The sequence below is a fragment of the Arachis stenosperma genome, chromosome 1, assembly GCF_014773155.1.
Source record: "Arachis stenosperma cultivar V10309 chromosome 1, arast.V10309.gnm1.PFL2, whole genome shotgun sequence".
NCBI lineage: Eukaryota > Viridiplantae > Streptophyta > Magnoliopsida > Fabales > Fabaceae > Arachis > Arachis stenosperma.
In genome coordinates, this window is record NC_080377.1 from 96,736,775 (window position 1) to 96,752,156 (window position 15,382).

The following is a 15,382-nucleotide window of genomic DNA, read 5'->3' on the forward strand; positions in this document are numbered from 1 at the left end:
AGGCCTTCAACCTTTACCAACACGTCCTCTACCAATCCATAAGCTTGTCTTAGTGACTTGTCTGCCATTTGCAATGAAAATATGGTAGGCTGTACCTCAATGATCCCCAGCTTCTCCATTACAGAAAGTGGCATAAGATTTATGCCTGACCCCAGGTCACACAGAGCTTTTTCAAAGATCATGGTGCCTATGGTGCAGGGTATTACAAATTTGCCAGGATCCTGTCTCTTTTGAGGTAAAGTTTGCTGAACCCATGTATCTAGTTCACTGATGAGGAAGGGAGGTTCACCTTCCCAAGTTTCATTACCAAATAACTTGGCATTCAGCTTCATGATAGCTCCTAAATATTGAGCAACTTGCTCTCCAGTTACATCTTCATCCTCTTCAGAGGAAGAATAGTCTTCAGAGCTTATGAATGGCAGAAGGAGGTTTAATGGAATCTCTATGGTCTCTATATGAGCCTCAAATTCCTTTGGGTCCTCAATAGGGAACTCCTTCTTGGTTGGGAGACGTCCCATGAGGTCTTCCTCATTGGGATTCACGTCCTCCCCTTCCTCCTTGTATTCGGCCATATTGACTATATCAATGGCCTTGCACTCTCTCTTTGGATTCTCTTTTGTATTGCTTGGGAGAGTACTAGGAGGAGTTTCAGTGACTTTCTTACTCAGCTGGCCCACTTGTGCCTCCAGATTTCTAATGGAGGACCTTGTTTCACTCATGAAGCTTAAAGTGGCCTTAGACAGATCAGAGACTATATTTGCCAAGTTAGAGGTGCTCTTCTCAGAATTCTCTGTCTGTTGCTGAGAAGATGATGAAAAAGACTTGCCATTGCTAAACTTGTTTCTTCCACCATTATTGAAGCCTTGTTGAGGCTTTTGTTGATCCTTCCATGAGAAATTTAGATGATTTCTCCATGAGGGGTTATAGGTGTTGCCAAAGGCTTCCCCCATGTAATTTACCTCTGCCATTGCAGGGTCTTCATGATCATAAGCTTCTTCTTCAGAAGATGCCTCTTTAGTACTGTTGGAAGCATTTTGCCATCCATTCAGACTTTGAGAAATCATGTTGACTTGCTGAGTTAACATTTTGTTCTGAGCCAATATGCATTCAGAGCATCAATTTCAAGAACTCTCTTCCTTTGAGGCGTCCCATTATTTACGGAATTCCTCTCAGAAGTGTACATGAACTGGTTATTTGCAACCATGTCAATAAGTTCTTGAGCTTCTACAGGCGTTTTCTTTAGGTGAATGGATCCACCTGCAGAATGGTCCAGTGACATCTTAGAGAACTCAGATAGACCATAATAGAATATATCTATCATGGTCCATTCTGAAAACATGTCAGAAGGACATCTTTTGATCATCTGCTTGTATCTTTCCCAAGCTTCATAGAGGGATTCACCATCTTTTTGTTTGAAGGTCTGAACATCCACTCTAAGCTTGCTCAGCTTTTGAGGAGGAAAGAACTTAGCCAAGAAGGCCATGACCAGCTTATCTCAGGAGTCCAGGTTATCCTTAGGTTGTGAGTCCAACCATGTTCTAGCTCTGTCTCTTACAGCAAAAGGGAAAAACATGAGCCTGTAGACTTCAGGATCTACTCCGTTAGTCTTAACAGTCTCACAGATTTGCAAGAACTCAGTCAAAAACTGGTAGGGATCTTCTGATGGAAGTCCATGAAACTTGCAGTTTTGTTGCATTAGAGCAACTAATTGAGGTTTCAGCTCGAAATTGTTTGCTCCAATGGCAGAAATTGAGATGCTTCTTCCATCAAACTTGGACGTAGGTGCAGTATAATCACCAAGCATCCTCCTTGCATTATTGTTGTTAGGTTCTGCTGCCATGTCTTTTTCTTGTTCGAAAATTTTAGTAAGGTTGTCTCTGGATTGTTGTAATTTAGCTTCTCTTAGTTTCCTCTTCAGAGTCCTTTCAGGTTCAGGGTCAGCTACAACAAGAATGCCTTTTTCCTTGTTCCTGCTCATATAAAAGAGAAGAGAACAATAAAAGAAGAGGAATCCTCTATGTCACAGTATAGAAATTCCTTTATGTTAGTAGAAGAAGAAGGGGAATAAGGGTGAAGAAGAGTGAATAATCCAAACACAAGGGTAAGGATAGGGGCAGTAATTTGAGATGAAGAGAGGTGAAGAGAGGTGTTAGTAAATGAATAAATAAATAGAATAAGATGAGAGAGAGAAGTTTTTCGAAAATAATTTTTGAAAATGAGTTAATAATTTTCGAAAATTAAGATAAGAAATAAAATTAAAATTAAAAGTTGAAACAATTAGTTAATTTAAGAATAATTTTGAAAAAGGGGAAGATATTTTCGAAAATTAGAGAGGGAGAAGTAGTTAAGTTGTTTTGAAAAAGATAAGAAACAAACAAAAAGTTAGTTAGTTAATTGAAAAAAAAAATTGAAAAGATAAGAAGATAAGAAGTTGGAAAAGATATTTTAAATTCAAAATTTTAAAAAAGATAAAATTTTGAAAAAGATATGATATAAAAGATATGATAAAAAGATATGATTAAAAAGATTTAATTTTTAAAATTAAAATTGATTACTTGACTAACAAGAAACTACAAAATATGATTCTAGAATTCAAAGATTGAACCTTTCTTAACAAGAAAGTAACCAACTTCAAATTTTTGAACCAATCAAATTAATTGTTAGTAAATTTTCGGAAATTTGGAATAAAATAAAAATTCGAAAATAAATAAAAAATGAAAAAAAATTGATTTTTGAAAAAGATTTTGAAAAGATAAGATTTTTAAATTTGAAATTTTGACTTCATTAACAAGAAATTTTTGACTAGGTCAACCCAAAATTTTGAATTTTATGAGAAAAACAAGGAAAAGATATTTTTTGATTTTTTGAATTTTTAATAATGAGAGAGAAAAACACAATTATGACCCAAAACATGAAAATTTTGGATCAAAACCAATGGTGCATGCAAGAACACTATGAATGTCAAGATGAATACCAAGAACACTTTGAAGATCATGATGAACATCAAGAACATATTTTTGAAAAATTTTTTATGCAAAGAAAATATGCAAGACACCAAACTTAGAAATTTATAATGCTTTGACACTATGAATGCAAAAATGCACATGAATAACAACAAAAGACACAAAACAAGAAAACATCAAGATCAAACAAGAAGACTTACCAAGAACAACTTGAAGATCATGAAGAACACTATAAATGCATGAATTTTCGAAAAAATGCAACAATTTAAAAAAAATGCAATTGACACCAAACTAAAAAATGACTCAAGACTCAAGAAACATAAAATATTTTTAAATTTTATGATTTTATAATTTTTTTTGGATTCTTGTATAAAACTTAGAAATTTTTAATGTCTAGACACTATGAATGCAAAAATGCATATGAAAAACAACAAAAGACACAAAACAAGAAAACATCAAGATCAAACAAGAAGACTTATCAAGAACAACTTGAAGATCATGAAGAACACCATGCATGAATTTTCGAAAAATGCAACACTTTTAAAACATGCAATTGACACCAAACTTAAAAATTGACTCAAGACTCGAACAAGAAACACAAAATATTTTTGATTTTATGATTTTCTATTTTTTTTGGATTTTTTGAAAATTAATCTTCAGAAAAATGAAAATAAAGAAAAAAATTTTGAAAGATTTTTGAAAAATTTTTTGAAAGAAAATTACCTAATCTGAGCAACAAGATGAACCGTCAGTTGTCCAAACTCGAACAATCCCCGACAACGGCGCCAAAAACTTGGTGCACGAAAATTACTTCACACTATGTAATTTCGCACAACTAACCAGCAAGTGCACTGGGTCGTCCAAGTAATACCTTACATGTGTAAGGGTCGATCCCACGAAGATTGTTGGTATGAAGCAAGCTATGGTCATCTTGTAAATCTCAGTTAGGCGGATAATAAATGGTTATGTAGTTTTTGAATAATAATAATAATAAATAAACAGAAAATAAAGATAGAAATACTTATGTAAATCATTGGTGAGAATTTCAGATAAGTGTATGGAGATGCTTTGTCCCTGTTGGATCTCTGCTTTCCTACTGCCTTCCTTCAAACCTTCTTACTCCTTTCCATGGCAAGCTGTATGTAGGGTATCACCGTTGTCAATGACTACATCCCATCCTCTCAGTGAAAATGGTCCAAATGCTCTGTCACAGCACGGCTAATCATCTGTCGGTTCTCGATCATGTCGGAATAGAATCCATTGATTCTTTTGCGTTTGTCATCACGCCCAACAATTGCGAGTTTGAAGCTCGTCACAGTCATTCAATCCCTGAATCCTACTCGAAATACCATAGACAAGGTTTAGACTTTCCGGATTCTCATGAATGCCGCCATCAATTCTAGCTTATACCACGAAGATTTTGATCAAGGAATCCAATAGATATGCGCTCATTCTAAGGTATAACGGAAGTGGTTGTCAGTCACGCGTTCATAGGTGAGAATGATGATGAGTGTCACGGATCATCACTTTCGTCATGGTGAAGTGCAACGAATATCTTAGAACAGGAATAAACTGAATTGAATAAAAAATAGTAGTAATTGTATTGAAACTCGAGGTACAGCAGAGCTCCACACCCTTAATCTATGGTGTGTAGAAACTCCACCATTGAAAATACATAAGTGGTGGTCCAGCCATGGCCGAATGGCCAGCCCCCCCTGAACGTGATCAAAGGATCATAAGGTAATCCGAAAATAATCCAAAGATGTCTAATACAATAGTAAAATATCCTATTTATACTAGACTAGCTACTAGGGTTTACAGAAATAAGTAATTGATGCAGAAATCTACTTCCGGGGCCCACTTGGTGTGTGCTTGGGCTGAGCTTGAGCTTTACACGTGCAGAGGCTTCTTTTGGAGTTGAACGCCAAGTTGTAACGTGTTTTTGGCGTTCAACTCTGGTTCGTGACGTGTTTCTGGCGTTTGACTCCAGAATGCAGCATGGAACTGGCGTTGAGCGCCAGTTTGCTTCATCTAATCTCGAATAAAGTATAGACTATTATATATTTCTGAAAAGCTCTGGATGTCTACTTTCCAACGCCGTTAAGAGCGCGCCATTTGGAGTTCTGTAGCTCCAAAAAATCCATTTCGAGTGCAGGGAGGTCAGATTCCAACAACATTAGCAGTCCTTTATCAGCCTTCTTATTAGAGTTTTGCTCAGGTCCCTCAATTTCAGCCAGAAAATACCTGAAATCATAGAAAAATACACAAACTCATAGTAAAGTCCAGAAATGTGAATTTAGCATAAAAACTAATGAAAACATCCCTAAAAGTAGCTAGATCCTACTAAAATCTACGTAAAAATAATGTCAAAAAGCGTATAAATTATCCGCTCATCACTCCACTTCTGTCATTCTTCATTTTACAGTGAGTTACCCATGCCTTGAAGCTCTTTCTGTAATCATTCTAACTATCTGTGGTTAAGGATTCTGATGTATAGATGTCGTAGGGTTAATTTTATGAGTCTGCATGTCAAAAATTAAGGTTGTTGCTACGCCACTGAAGCTCTTGGCCGCTGTCGAAGCTGCTGTCGGTTAAGTTTGGGGTGGCTGGCGTGTCATTCCTTTATTCCAGTAAGTGTTTATATCTCGGAATCCTCGCCTTTGGTTTTCTGTTATGTGTTTTGAGGTTTCCATGATATTGATGTTTTAGGAGTTAACAACTGGGGCTGCATGTTTTGACTTAAAGATGTTTATGTTGTTGCGAAAGTGTGCAGGCTATGAATTAAAGTTGCCGTTGGTCTCGAGACAAGATGAAAGGAATTTGTTAACATGTTTGGGTTATGGATTCACTTATCGAGGTAGGGGTCTTCTCAAAGAACTTAATTTTATGATTTGGAGTTGTTATAAATGGATATTAATGTGATAAATGTACTTTTGGTTATTGTATAAGCCTTATGTATTGCTGGGCTATTTTGTGATGAATGTATTTGTGGTTGGATTGGATTGTTGTTTGATTTGGTTATATGGTTGGTTGCTGAAATATTTCATTACAATTTTGGAAAACGAGTTGGTTCATTGAAAATGGATTGAGTTTGGATTTGATCTCTTGAATTATAAGAAGGATATGAATTTTCAAAATTAGTCTGATTTTAAACTGATTTGGTTATGAACCCGTGGAAGGGATTGTATACTGGTTTGGTTGGAATCCGAAACGGGTGGCAAAGTCTATATTTTAGGGGAGGTGCTACAAAAAATTTATAAAATTCAAGATTTTGTTTTCAAACATAATTTAGAAAATGATTGGATTCGAGAGGTTCTATTGTTTGGTTCTTGATTTATTAAGAAACAGGTGATTCAAGTTTAATCTTTTAAGGAAAGCTTATGTTTTAAGTTTGATTTAAACATGAGGGGACCTATGTTTTGCAGTTTGGTCAAAGAAGTACCCTTGGAGGATTTTTAGCAGATTTTAAAGAAAATTGAACTTTGATTACTTAATTTCGCATTGCTTTTAAAGTATTCTTTAAATTTTAACTAAACAAATCCGATCCTTTGGGAAAGTTTTCAATTTAAGAATGAAAAGAAATTGGGTTTTTGGACTTAAATAATGTTGGTTTTGAAACTGGTTCAGAACTTTTGGCCTACATGCCTTGGTTTTGGTTTTAAGTCTCCATTTTAAATGATTTCAATTTGAGTAACTATGATTCCGAGGATTTCTAAAGAGTTTAAGAAGTGAGGCAGGTTATTCTTCCCTAAAGTCTTGTGTCTTCTCAAAGAAAGTTCCATTTTTAGGTGATGATTGAAAGTCTCTTGGAAGTTTTGTAAAATGTTATATTAAGCGACTAAGATTTGAAAAGGAATTGATTTTGAGGAAAGTTGAATTATGAGTTTGAAGAGATTTGAGAAATAAAAGGTGACTTATGGATTGAATAATGATTGGTTTGATATGAATTGTTAATGAAATACGAAAATGATGATCGATAAATGATTATGAATAAACATATGTGGCTTCCGCACGTTTATCTGAGATACGAGTTTCCTAGGTAAAGAACCGTGGCTTGCCACCACGTGTTCCAGGTTGGATCTCGATACTCTGTTGACCCTACGTTGTAAGGGTGATCGGGCATGTATAAATTTTCGGGTATGGATAGCCCCCAGTGAGTGATTTGAATGATGTATGAATGTAAAATCTATGCACAGACTCATGGGGATGCGTGATGAGCGGATAATTTATACGCTTTTTGGCATTATTTTTAGTATGTTTTTAGTTTGTTTTATTTAGTTTTTATTATATTTTTATTATTTTTTAGTTAAAATTCACTTTTCTGGACTTTACTATGAGTTTGTGTGTTTTTTTGTGATTTCAGGTATTTTCTGGCTGAAATTGAGGGATCTGAGCAAAAATCTGATTCAGAGGCTGAAAAGGACTGCAGATGCTGTTGGATTCTGACCTCCCTACACTCGAAGTGGATTTTATGGAGCTACATAAGCCCAATTGGCATGCTCTCAACTGCGTTGGAAAGTAGACATCCTGGGCTTTCCAGCAATGTATAATAGTCCCCATACTTTGCTCGAGATTTGATGGCCCAAACCGGCATTCCAAATCAGCTCAAAATTGCCCGGCGTTAAACGCTGGAACTGGCACAAGAATGGGAGTTAAACGCCCAAACTGGCACAAAAGCTGGCGTTTAACTCCAAGAAAAGTCTCTACACATGAAAGCTTCAATGCTCAGTCCAAGCACACACCAAGTGGGCCCGGAAGTGGATTTTTATGTCATTTACTCATTTCTGTAAACCCTAGACTACTAGTTCTCTACAAATAGGACCTTTTGCTATTGTATTTTCATCTTTAGATCTTTGAATCTTTTGATCACGTTTTGGGGGCTGGCCTCACGGCCATGCCTAGACCTTGTTCTTATGTATTTTCAACGGTGGAGTTTCTACACACCATAGATTAAGGTGTGGAGCTCTGCTGTACCTCGAGTATCAATGCAATTACTATTGTTCTTCTATTCAATTCGGCTTATTCTTGTTCTAAGATATCACTTGTTCCTCAACTTGATGAATGTGCTGATCTGTGACACTCATCATCATTCTCACCTATGAACGTGTGCCTGACAACCACCTCCGTTCTACCTTAGATTGAGTGGATATCTCTTGGATCCTTTAATCGGAATCTTCGTGGTATAAGCTAGAATTGATGGCGGCATTCAAGAGAATCCAGAAGGTCTAAACCTTGTCTGTGGTATTCTGAGTAGGATTCAATGATTGAATGACTGTGACGAGCTTCAAACTCCTGAAGGCTGGGCGTTAGTGACAGACGCAAAAGAATCACTCGATTCTATTCCAACCTGATTGAGAACCGACAGATGATTAGCCGTGTTGTGACAGAGCACGTTGAACATTTTTACTGAGAGGATGGGACTGTAGCCACTGACAACGATGATGCCCAACATACAGCCTTCCATGGAAAGGAGTAAGAAGGATTAGACGAAGACAGTAGGAAAGCAAAGAGATGGAAGGGACAAAGCATCTCCATACGCTTATCTGAAATTCTCACCAATGAATTACATAAGTATCTCTATCTTTATTTTATGCTTTATTCATAAATCATCCATAACCATTTGAATCTGCCTGACTGAGATTTACAAGATGACCATAGCTTGCTTCACACCAATAATCTCCGTGGGATCGACCCTTACTCGCGTAAGGTTTATTACTTGGACGACCCAGTGCACTTGCTGGTTAGTTATGCGAAGTTGTGACAAAGAGTTGAGATTACAATTGAGCGTACCATGTTGATGGCGCCATTGATGATCACAATTTCGTGCACCAAGTTTTTGGTGCCGTTGCCGGGGATTGTTTGAGTTTGGACAACTGACGGTTCATCTTGTTGCTTAGATTAGGTATTTTTCTTCAGAGTTCTTAAGAATGAATTCTAGTGTTTCAAGGTGATGTTATTATCATCACCAAAGCTGATTGATTCTCATCAATTTAGCTCTTGAATGCAATGTCCTGCTGAAGCTTGGCTAGCCATGTCTAATTTCTTTAGACTGAAGCTTTAGACTAATATTGCATGATTCCTGGAATTCTCATTAAGAATTTTGATATCCTTTCTGGGCGTTTAACGCCAGAAAGGGGCACCAGACTGGCGTTAAACGCCAGGAAAGGGCAAGAACCTGGCGTTAAATGCCAGAAATGGGCACCAGCCCGGCATTAAACGCCAGAATTGGCTCAAAACGCATTTTTGCATGCCATTTGGTGCAGGGATGACTTTTTCTTGACACCTCAGGATCTGTGGACCCCACAGGATCCCCACCAACCCCACCAACCCCACCACCCTCTCTCTTCTTCACCCATTCACCAATCACCTCAATACCTCTTCCCCAAAAACCCTTCACCTATCAAATCCCATCTTTCTCTTCACCACTCACATCCATCCTTCATTAAACCCCACCTACCTCACCTTCAAATTCAAACCACTTTCCCTCCCAAACTCACCCTCCCATACCCGAACCATAACCCTTCCTCCACTCCTATATATACCCATCTTCACTCCTTCATTTTCCCACAACCTAAACACCACTTCTTCCCCTTTTTGGCCGAACACTAAGCCATTCCCTTCTTTCTCATTTCTTCTTCTTCTACTCTCTTCTTTCTTCTTTTGCTCGAGGACGAGCAAACCTTTTAAGTTTGGTGTGGTAAAAGCATTGCTTTTTGTTTTTCCATAACCATTTATGGCATCCAAGGCCGGAGAAACCTCTAGAAAGAGGAAAGGGAAGGCAAAAGCTTCTACCTCCGAGTCATGGGAGATGGAAAGATTCATCTCAAGGGTGCATCAAGACCACTTCTATGAAGTTGTGGCCTTGAAGAAGGTGATCTCCGAGGTCCCTTTTTCACTCAAAAAGAGTGAATATCCGGAGATCCGACATGAGATCCGAAGAAGAGGTTGGGAAGTTCTTACCAACCCCATTCAACAAGTCGGAATCTAAATGGTTCAAGAGTTCTATGCCAATGCATGGATCACCAAGAACCATGATCAAAGTGTGAACCCGAATCCAAAGAATTGGCTTACTATGGTTCGGGGAAAATACTTGGATTTTAGTCCGGAAAATGTAAGGTTGGCATTCAACTTGCCTATGATGCAAGGAGATGAACATCCTTACACTAGAAGGGTCAACTTTGATCAAAGGTTGGACCAAGTCCTCACTGACATTTGTGAAGAGGGCGCCCAATGGAAGAGAGATTCAAGAGGGAAGCCGGTTCAACTAAGAAGGCATGACCTCAAGCCCGTGGCTAGAGGATGGTTGGAGTTTAGCCAACGCTCAATCATTCCCACTAGCAACCGGTCCGAAGTTACTTTAGACCGAGCCATCATGATTCATAGCATCATGATTGGAGAAGAAGTGGAAGTTCATGAGGTTATAGCCCAAGAACTCTATAAGGTGGCGGACAAGTCCTCCACCTTGGCAAGATTAGCCTTTCCTCATCTCATTTGTCACCTCTGTTATTCAGTTAGAGTTGACATAGAAGGAGACACCCCCATTGATGAGGATAAGCCCATCACTAAGAAAAGGATGGAGCAAACAAGAGACCCCTTTCATCATGAGATCCCTGAGATGCCTCAAGGGATGCACTTTCCTCCACAAGACTATTGGGAGCAACTGAACACCTCCCTAGGAAAATTGAGTTCCAACATGGGACAACTAAGGGTGGAGCACCAAGAATACTCCATTCTCCTCCATGAAATTAGAGAAGATCAAAGAATCATGAGAGAGGAGCAACAAAGACAAGGAAGAGACATTGAGGAGCTCAAGCACTCCATAAGATCTTCAAAAGGAAGAACAAGCCGCCATCACTAAGGTGGACCCGTTCTTTAATCTCCTTGTTCTTTATTTCCCTGTTTTTCAAAAATTTATGCTTTATGTTTATCCATGTTTGTGTCTTGTGATCATTAGTGTCTATGCCTTAAAGTTATGAATTTCCTATGAATCCATCACCTTTCTTAAATAAACAATGTTCTTAATTGAAAAAGAAAAAGAATTGCATGAATTTTGAATTTTATAACAGTTTAATTATTTTGATGTGGTGGCAACACTTTTGTTTTCTGAATGCATGCTTAAACAGTGCATATGTCTTTTGAATTTGTGATTCATGAATGTTGGCTCTTGAAAGAATGATGAAAAAGGAGACATGTTACTGAGGATCTGAAAAATCATCAAAATGATTCTTGAAGCAAGAAAAAGCAGTGAATACAAAAAAAAAGAGAGAGAAAGAAAAAGAAAAGAAAAAGAAAGAAATAAAGTTGTGATCCAAGGCAAAAAGAGTGTGCTTAAGAACCCTGGACACCTCTAATTGGGGACTCTAGCAAAGCTGAGTCACAATCTGAAAAGGTTCACCCAATTATGTGTCTGTGGCATGTATGTATCCGGTGGTAATACTGGAAGACAGAGTGCTTTGGGCCACGGCCAAGACTCAATAAGTAGCTGTGTTCAAGAATCATCATACTTAACTAGGAGAATCAATGACATTATCTGGATTCTGAGTTCCTAAAGAAGCCAATCATTCTGAGTTTCAAAAGATGGAGTGAGATGCCAAAACTGTTCAGAGGCAAAAAGCTAAAAGCCCCGCTCATCTATTTAATACTGATCTTCATAGATGTTTTTGGAATTCATTGCATATTCTCTACTTTTTATCTTATTTGATTTTCAGTTGCATGAGGACAAGCAACAATTTAAGTTTGGTGTTGTGATGAGCGGATAATTTGTACGCTTTTTGGCATTGTTTTTAGTATGTTTTTAGTATGATTTAGTTAGTTTTTAGTATATTTTTATTAGTTTTTAGTTAAAATTCACTTTTCTGGACTTTACTATGAGTTTGTGTGTTTTTCTGTGATTTCAGGTATTTTCTGGCTGAAATTGAGGGACCTGAGCAAAAATCTGATTCAGAGACTGAAAAGGACTGCAGATGCTGTTGGATTCTGACCTCCCTGCACTCAAAGTGGATTTTCTGGAGCTACAGAAGCCCAATTGGCGCGCTCTCAACGGCGTTGGAAAGTAGACATCCTGGGCTTTCCAGCAATATATGATAGTCCATACTTTGCCCAAGATTTGATGGCCCAAACCGGCGTTCAAAGTCACCTTCAGAAATTCCAGCGTTAAACGCCGGAACTGGCACCAAAATGGGAGTTAAACGCCCAAACTGGCACCAAAGCTGGCGTTTAACTCCAAGAAGAGTCTCTACACGAAAATTCTTCAATGCTCAGCCCAAGCACACACCAAGTGGACCCGAAAGTGGATTTTTATGTCATTTACTCATTCTTTAGCTACTAGTTCTCTATAAATAGGACCTTTTACTATTGTATTTTTATCTTTCAATCTTAAATCTTTTGATCATGTTTTTATGATTGAACCCTCTTTGGGAGGCTGGCCATTCGGCCATGCCTAGACCTTGTTCTTATGTATTTTCAACGGTGGAGTTTCTACACACCATAGATTAAGGTGTGGAGCTCTGCTGTACCTCGAAGTATTAATGCAATTACTATTGTTCTTCTATTCAATTCCGCTTGTTCTTGTTCTAAGATATCACTTGTTCTTCAACTTGATGAATGTGATGATCCGTGACACTCATCATCATTCTCACCTATGAACGTGTGCCTGACAACCACCTCCGTTCTACCTTAGATTGGGTGAATATCTCTTGGATTCCTGATACACGATGCATGGTTGATCGCCTGACAACCGAGCCAGCCATTCCGTGAGATCAGAGTCTTCGTGGTATAGGCAAGAACTGATGGCGGCATTCAAGAGAATCCGGAAGGTCTAACCTTGTCTGTGGTATTCTGAGTAGGATTCAATGACTGAATGACTGTGACGTGCTTCAAACTCCTGAGGACGGGGCGTTAGTGACAGACGCAAAAGAATCAATGGATTCTATTCCGGCCTGATCGAGAACCGACAGATGGATAGCCGTGCCGTGACAGGGTGCGTTGAACATTTCCACTGAGAGGATGGGAGGTAGCCACTGACAACGGTGAAACCCTTGCATAAGCTTGCCATGGAAAGGAGTAAGAAGGATTGGATGAAGACAGTAGGAAAGCAGAGAGACGGAAGGGACACAGCATCTTCATGCGCTTATCTGAAATTCCCACCAATGAATTACATAAGTATCTCTATCTTTATCTTTATGTTTCATTCATATATCATTCATAACCATTTGAGTCTGCCTGACTAAGATTTACAAGGTGACCATAGCTTGCTTCATACCAAAAATCTCCGTGGGATCGACCCTTACTCGCATAAGGTTTATTACTTGGACGACCCAGTGCACTTGCTGGTTAGTTGTGCGGAGTTGTGATGAAGAGTTGAGATTGCAATGAGCGTACCATGTTGATGGCGCCATTGATGATCACAACTTCGTGCACCAGACTTCCATTGGAAGATCCTCATCAGTTTTTAGCTGAATTCTTGCAAATCTGTGACACTGTCAAGACTAATGGGGTTGACCCTGAGGTCTACAGACTTATGCTATTCCCTTTTGCTGTAAGAGACAGAGCTAGGATTTGGTTGGACTCACAACCTAAAGAAAGCCTGAACTCTTGGGAAAAGCTAGTCAATGCCTTCTTGGCAAAGTTCTTTCCACCTCAAAAATTGAGTAAGCTTAGAGTGGAAGTCCAAACCTTCAGACAGAAGGAAGGTGAATCCCTCTATGAAGCTTGGGAAAGATACAAACAATTGATCAGAAAGTGTCCTTCTGACATGCTTTCTGAATGGAGCATCATAGGTATCTTCTATGATGGTCTGTCTGAACTGTCCAAGATGTCATTGGATAGCTCTGCTGGAGGATCTCTTCATCTGAAGGAGACGCCTGCAGAAGCTCAAGAACTCATTGAAATGGTTGCAAATAACCAATTCATGTACATTTCTGAAAGGAATCCTGTGAACAATGGGACCAATCAGAAGAAAGGAGTTCTTGAGATTGATACTCTGAATGCCATACTGGCTCAAAATAAAATATTGACTCAGCAAGTCAATATGATTTCTCAAAGTCTGTCTGGAATGCAAGCTGCACCAGGCAGTACTAAGGATGCTTCATCTGAAGAAGAAGCTTATGATCCTGAGAACCCATCAATGGAAGAGGTGAACTACATGGGAGAACCATATGGAAACACCTATAATCCTTCATGGAGAAATCATCTAAATCTCTCATGGAAGGATCAATAGAGACCTCAACAAGGTTTCAACAACAATAATGGTGGAAGAAACAGGTTTAGCAATGGCAAGCCTTTTCCATCATCTTCTCAGCAACAGACAGAGAATTCTAAGCAGAGCCACTCTGACTTAGCAACCATGGTCTCTGATCTAATCAAAACCACTCAAAGTTTCATGACTGAAACAAGGTCCTCTATTAGGAATTTGGAGGCACAAGTGGGTCAGCTGAGTAAGAAAGTTACTAAACTCCCTCCTAGCACTCTTCCAAGCAATACAGAAGAGAATCCAAAAGGAGAATGCAAGGCCATTAACATGGCCCACATGATCGAACTTGGAGAGGAGGAAGAGGCAGTGATCGCCACTGAGGAAGACCTCAATGGACGTCCACTGGCCTCCAATGAGTTCCCTAATGAGGAACCATGGTAATCAGAGGCTCATAATGAGATCATAGAGATTCCATTGGATTTACTTCTACCATTCATGAGCTCTGATGAGTATTCTTCTTCTGAAGAGGACGAAGATGTCACTGAAGAGCAAGTTGTCAAGTACCTTGGAGCAATCATGAAGTTAAATGACAAGTTATTTGGTAATGAGACTTGGGAAGATGAACCCCCTTTGCTCACCAAAGAACTGGATGACTTGACTAGGCAGAGATTACCTCAAAAGAGACAAGATCCTGGGAAGTTTTCAATACCTTGTACCATAGGCACTATGACCTTTAAGAAGGCTCTGTGTGACTTAGGGTCAAGTATAAACCTCATGCCTCTCTCTGTAATGGAGAAGCTAGGGATCTTTGAGGTACAAGCTGCAAGAATCTCACTAGAGATGGCAGATAATTCAAGAAAACAAGCTTATGGACTTGTAGAGGATGTTTTGGTGAAAGTTGAAGACCATTACATCCCTACTGATTTCATAGTCCTAGAGACTGGGAAGTGCATGGATGAATCCATCATCCTTGGCAGACCCTTCCTAGCCACAGCAAAGGCTGTGATTGATGTTGACAGAGGAGAATTGATCATTCAAGTGAATGAAGAATCCTTTGTGTTTAAGGCTCAAGGATATCCCTCTGTTACCATGGAGAGGAAGCATGGAGAGCTTCTCTCAAAACAGAGTCAAACAAAGCCCCCACAGTCAAACTCTAAGTTTGGTGTTGGGAGGCCACAACCAACTTCTAAGTTTAGTGTTGAACCCCCACATTCAAACTCTAAGTTTG

General features: G+C 38.9%; 2 non-coding genes across 2 annotated transcripts; one reads left to right on the forward strand and one right to left on the reverse strand.

Annotated features, from left to right (window-relative positions):
• The first annotated feature begins 1,337 nt into the window (after positions 1-1,337).
• LOC130948145 (small nucleolar RNA R71) lies at positions 1,338-1,441 on the forward strand. Its single transcript, XR_009072948.1, has one exon. It is a non-coding gene; the product is annotated as a small nucleolar RNA R71 (small nucleolar RNA).
• A 12,173-nt stretch (positions 1,442-13,614) lies between these two features.
• On the reverse strand, positions 13,615-13,722 carry LOC130950116 (small nucleolar RNA R71). Its single transcript, XR_009073525.1, has one exon. It is a non-coding gene; the product is annotated as a small nucleolar RNA R71 (small nucleolar RNA).
• Positions 13,723-15,382: the final 1,660 nt, after the last annotated feature.